The following is a 6164-nucleotide window of genomic DNA, read 5'->3' on the forward strand; positions in this document are numbered from 1 at the left end:
AACAACAACAACAACAATAACAATGTACAATAGTTTGAAGCCTGCCCTGTCCTGAGCCAGTCTGACTAAATCTGACACACCTACCCCTATAGCCCTAGTTACTGTATCAATCCATCTCATCTGGAGTCCTTCTCTCTTGCACTGTCCCTCCACCATTCCAAGCATGATGTCCTTCTCCAAGGACCAGTCCCTCCTGGCCACATGTCCAAAGCATGTGAGATGGAGCTTCAAAACCCTAGACTGCAAAGAGAAACTTGGTTTCACCCTATATATGATAGTTACTCAATGAATAATTGTTCTTATTATTACCAGATGTTATTAGGTGCCATTGAGTCCCTTAAGACTTCCAGTGGCCATTTGAGCAACAGATGTCAACTATGCCCAATCCAACAGTGTCTTCATGATCCATGACATGCTCAAACCCATTATTATAGTTACTATGTCAATCCATCTTGTTGGAGGTCTTCTCTTTCTTTGACCCTCCGTCTTACCTAGCATGTCTTTTTTCAAGGACTGGCCCCTCCTGACATACCCAAAATATGGTAGATGAAATTTCACCATCCTTGCATCTAAGGAACACCCTGGTTTCACTTCCTCTACGGACTTGTTTGTTCCAAGATATCAGGTAGAAAAACAACAACAAAATTACTTTCAAACCAGTTCCAACAAAGGGTGTGTGTCAGAGTAAAACTGTATCCCATAGGGTTTTCAATGTTTCAGAAAGTAAATCATCAAACCAAGGCATCTGTGGATGGGCTCAAACTACTAACTTTTAGTGTGCAGTCAGTTGCATTAACTCTACTGCCCAGGGATTTGTCAGCTAAGAGAGTATAACAAATGAAAGAAAGTCCACACAGAAATAATCAGCTTTGGACTAGCACTTTCTGAATCAACTATTGGTTACATTTTGCTGTATTTTGTCCACCTGTTATTGTTGTTGTTGGATCCCATAGACTATGACTTATAGGGACCCAGTAGACAACAGAACTGAACCATGTTCTATCCTGTGCTGTCATCATCATTGATAGACTTGAGTCCAGTGCTGCAGGGACTGTGTCAGTCCATCTTGTGAAGGGTTTTCATCTCTTGTATGGACCCTCTACCTTTCCAAGCATGATGTCTCTTTCCAAGGAATAGCCTCTCCTAGCAACATGTCCAAAGTATGGGAAATCCAAAATATCTCCAAAGTATGAAGTCTCACCATCCTTATCTCCAAGAAACACTCTGGATTACCCTTCTTTAAGATACATCTATTTGTTCTTTTGGAAGTCTAAGGGATATTTGGTGCTCTTCTCCAATATCACAGCTCAAGCGTATCAATTCTTCTTCTGTCATCCTTAATCATTGTCTAGCTCTCAGATGTATAGCAAGGGATTGAAAAGACTATGACCTGAATCAGGTGCACTTTAGTCTTCCAACTGACATTCTTGCTCCTCAGTAATTTGTAGAGGTCCCTGACAGCAGACATTCCTAATGCAATGTTTCTCCTGATATTCTCCCTGCTGGTACTAAGGATGTTGATTGTGAATACAAGTAAACTGAAATCACTGACAACTTCAGTTTTTCTCCATCAATATCATTAATATTACATGTAAACAAAATATTTCTGAAGATCACCCCAAAACAGAACTGTACATTGAGAGAGAACTGTCAGAAGTTCAAGCTGTGTTTAGAAAAGAACAATGATATCATTGATATCGTCAGATGGATCTTGGATGAAAGCAGAGAATTCCAGAAGAATGTCTATTTGTATTGTATTGATTATACAAAGGCCTTTGACTGTGTGGATCATAATAAACTGTGGCTAACTGTGAGAAGAAAGGGAATCTCAGAACACTTAATTATGCTCTATGAAACCTATACCTAGACCAAGAAGCTATTATCTTAATAGAGCAAGGGAGCAGTTCATGGTTTAAAATCAGGAAAAGTGTGTGTTGGGATTGTATTCTTTCTCCATAACTATTTAATCAGGAAGCTAAGCAAATCATTGGAGAAGCTGGCTTCTATTAATAAGAATATGGTATCAAGATCAGAGGACGACTCATTAACAATCCATGTTATGCCTATGACACAATGTTCCATATTGAAAACGAGGAAGACTTGAAATGCTTGCTATAGAAGATCAGACTGCAGTTTTTAATATGGATTACATCTCAACATCAAGAAGACTTCTCTACTTCATCTTTATTTTGTATAAGGAAATAATTTTCTAGTTTCTGTCCACTAGAGGGAAATCATACTTGGAAAGGTGGAGGGAGAGTTAGTGAAAGAGATGAAGGTCTTCAGTGAGTTGAATTGACACAGTGACTGCAGCAATGGGTTCAAGTGTGTCACAGATGATGAAGAAAGTCCGGGTCGGGTTCAGATTTGATGTTCATAGGGTTGCTATGAGTCATATTCAACTCAGTGGCACCTAACAACAATTCCACCAATCTGGACAGGGACTAGGAAGGGGGAGGGTCAGAATAAGAGAGGAAGACTTTCAATAAAAAGGATTGACACTAAGACTGTAACAATGAACTCAAGTATGTTTGAGATGGTGGGAATGGCACAGGATAGGACAAGGTTCAGTTCTGTTCATAGTGTTGCTAAGAGTTGCTGTTGACTCAGTGACACACAACAACAGCAACATCCAGTTATCTGTCTTGGGACCACAGAATAGAAACTACCAGGTTAGAAATCTATTTCCAAGTTTATCTTGGGTCAATATTGATGAAATCTGTAAATCATTTGTTTCTAAATACCCAAGACAACTGGCTAAGTTTTATTTTACTAAATATACACTATCTAAGGAAAATTTTTAAGTGAATAAATAGCAATGATGCCAAGATGGCAACTCTAGATCTTTAAAGTTAGTTTTAAGAAACTGATTTGGTTACTTTTTGCCTTTATTAAGATCATAAATATGTCTTCCATACCTGGCTTATTATGCACCCAGACAACTTTCCAATAGTCCTTCTCAAATGTTCTTTGTGCTTGGAATGCTCTTCCTGGAATTCTTCACTTTGTCCTTCAAAGCTCCATTTCAAATGTGATTTTCAATGTGAAGTCCTCCACCCCACATCCAAGAAAGAATTACTCTTCTCTATGCTTTCACAAAACATAGTTATATTTAGTTTGTAGCCTTGTTATTACATTGACATGCTTTTTTCTTGTGAACTGTTCCAGACCAAAGGCCATGATTTACTCATCTCTGTTTATCAGGAATCAACACAGTTTATGGCATATTTTAAATGCTGTTTAAAGACTAATTCAGTAAATTGAAAATAAATAATGAGGCAAAGGTTTTCATTAAATGAAATTTGATCATGCAGAGCCAACTGGCCATAGTTAAGTAGAATTTATCATTCATCATAATGGAAGAAGTGAGTTTGAAGAAGTGAACACATGTACTTTCTGCTCTTGTCTGTAGGGATGAAAATCATACTAAAAAATGTGACAGAAAAGTTAATGACAACAGAGAAATGCCGGCAGGAATAGCAACTCTAGTTACTTTGCTAAGGGAAGAGATTTAGAGTAGATGGCCTTGGTTTAGCATCCTAGCTAAGTGAAATATCACCTTGGAAAAATTTAAGACCCAACTTATCTGTTATTCTGTTTTCAGTTGTTTACGATTTTGAACTGTACCCTATCTCCTTTGCCTCTTTTCTCTTGAAGATTCTGTAGAAAATGAACTTTGCAGGGTAGTCTTGTGCACATGGCATATGGGGATTAATGGAGCAAGTAAAGGGAACTAGGTTACCTTCCTTTCTTTTTTGCAAATACCATTATCTTATCAAGGCAACTGATTTGATATGGTTCCATGTGGTAGAATGAATGGAACTTCTGAGCCCTTTATGCTCTGGAGCCCCCTTCCTTTCCAGCATTATCCAACATGATATGCTATATCTCTGCTTCAACCATAGTCTTAGTGTGCTCCTTCATACGGAGACTTTGCATAAACTGTTCCCTTTCCCTGCCTAATTTTTCAATTCCCTTTTGTCAAGTTAATTCTTTCAGTGCAATCATTGTTCACCCAGAGAAACTTTCCCTGACTTCGCTGACTATGTGACTCCCCTTCTGATAGCCCCTTGGTAGCAAGTATCATGTGGCCTTCAACTTTCCATTGTCCTCCACTTTAAGTGCAAGCATCAGTGAAATCTCAGTGCCATGACTGGCCTTCTCTGCTTCTACATAATTTGATCTTCACATTGCTCTCATAGAGTTATAAGGATTAAATGAATCACCACATGCAGATCTCTAGGAAGAATGCCTAGCACACACATAGTGTTATTGTTTTTATTTACCCCTGAGTAGCTGAGCACTCAGTTGGAAGCAATATTGGCAGTGCTGATTTAGTCAACCTCAGCTGGGTCCTTTCCATTTCTGCCTGTCAATCTTATTATTGACTTGCTTGTATTTTTTAGAACTATTTAAAATCCTTACCATTAAAGATGAAAACTCTCATTGCTCACTATCTATTCCCTTTTTTTTTTAAATAAAAATTACCCATTCACATTTTCATATCTGTGGTTTGGGTAACTGAGCATATTCTGTTGACCAAGGTATTTGTTTCAGGAATAAGCAGATAGTTCAATCAAAGTATTTCCTAGGACCTTGGAAACATAATCACAGAAGACACCTTCTCTCCCCTCTGCAATCGTTACTGCTAAGTTATACAAAAGACTAGATAGAGGTGTGAGCACATGAGCAGAATCTATCAGTAAGGGGTAAAAACCAAAAGAAGATAACAGAGCCCAGAGAAAGATAAATGCTTAATGTCATCATGTGAGCATCTCGTTATAACTGCACCTGATAATGTGAGCCAACTAATTTCCTTTTTTGATTCAAGTATTTTAGTTTACCTTTCATCACTTGTAACCGTAGAGGTCCTAGCAAATATACCTCTCCCATGTTGTGTATAATTGAGTTGGAGAGCTGACCTCCTAGAAGATTTTCCGAGGCAATAAATTACACTGGAGGAAATTTCCCAATTTTCTCCCATGGAGCAGCTGGTGGATTTGAACCACCTACTCTTGAGTTGACAGCACAGTTCTTTACTACTAAGCCATAATAGCACCTCACCTTTCCCCTTAGTGACTACTAATGAAATGGTGAGTATCACAATTGTTTTCTTTAACTCTTATCTGGTCAGTATCTACCCTCTGATTCAAGGCTCACTTCTATCCTGTATTTTTCTCACAGCATCCTTAATAATGCCTCTAAGATCTTATGCTATCTGCCGTGGATTGAATTTGTGTGTCATACCAAAATATCTACTTGGCTAGGGCATAATTCTTGTTGTTTATATTATAAATTTTAACCTCTACATTAATTGTGAGGGAAAGGATAATGTCCATATTCATAAAGGAAGTCCAGTAAATACCACTATCATTCAGATATATGCACCAACAACCAGAGCCAAAGAAGAGGAAATAGAAGATTTCTATCAACTTTTACAGCTGGAGATTGATTGAACATGCAATCAAGATGCATTGATAATAATGGGTGAATGGAATGCAAAAATTGGGAACAGAGAAGAAGATTCAGTAGTTGGAAAACATGGATTCGGTGACAGAAATAGAGCTGGAGAGAGAATGATTGAATTTTGCACCATCAATGACTTATTCATTGCAACACATTTTTTAAGAGACATAAAAGCAGGTTATACACATAAATTTCACCTGATGGTATGCACAGGAAACAGACTGATTACATTTGAGGAAAGAACTGCTGGAGAAGCACAATATCAGCTAGGCCAGGAGCTTATTGTGGAACAGATGATCAACTACTCATGCAATTTCAAGCTGAAGCTGAGGCAAATTAAACCAAATACACGGGAACCAAAATATGATTTTGCGTCTATCCCACCTGAATTTCAGAACCATTTCAGGAACAGGTTTGAGGCCTTGAACACTAATGAGTGAAGATCAGATGAGCTGTGGGAGGATATCAAGGGTATCATCCAAGAAGAGTGGAAACGTTCACTACAAGGCAGAAGAGGAAAAAAAGACCAAAATAGATGTCAGAAGAAACTCTGAAGATTGCACTGGAGCGCAGAGAAGCCAAAACGGAAGCATTCAAGATAGTAAGGGGCTGAATAGAAGATTTCAAAAGGCAGCGCGGGATGACAAAGTAAAATATTACAATAAAATGTGCAAGGAGCTGGAGTCGGAAAATCAAAA

Source organism: Elephantulus edwardii, unplaced genomic scaffold (genome assembly GCF_000299155.1).
Source record: "Elephantulus edwardii isolate Elephantulus edwardi_28Jun2011 unplaced genomic scaffold, EleEdw1.0 scaffold00082, whole genome shotgun sequence".
Lineage (NCBI taxonomy): Eukaryota > Metazoa > Chordata > Mammalia > Macroscelidea > Macroscelididae > Elephantulus > Elephantulus edwardii.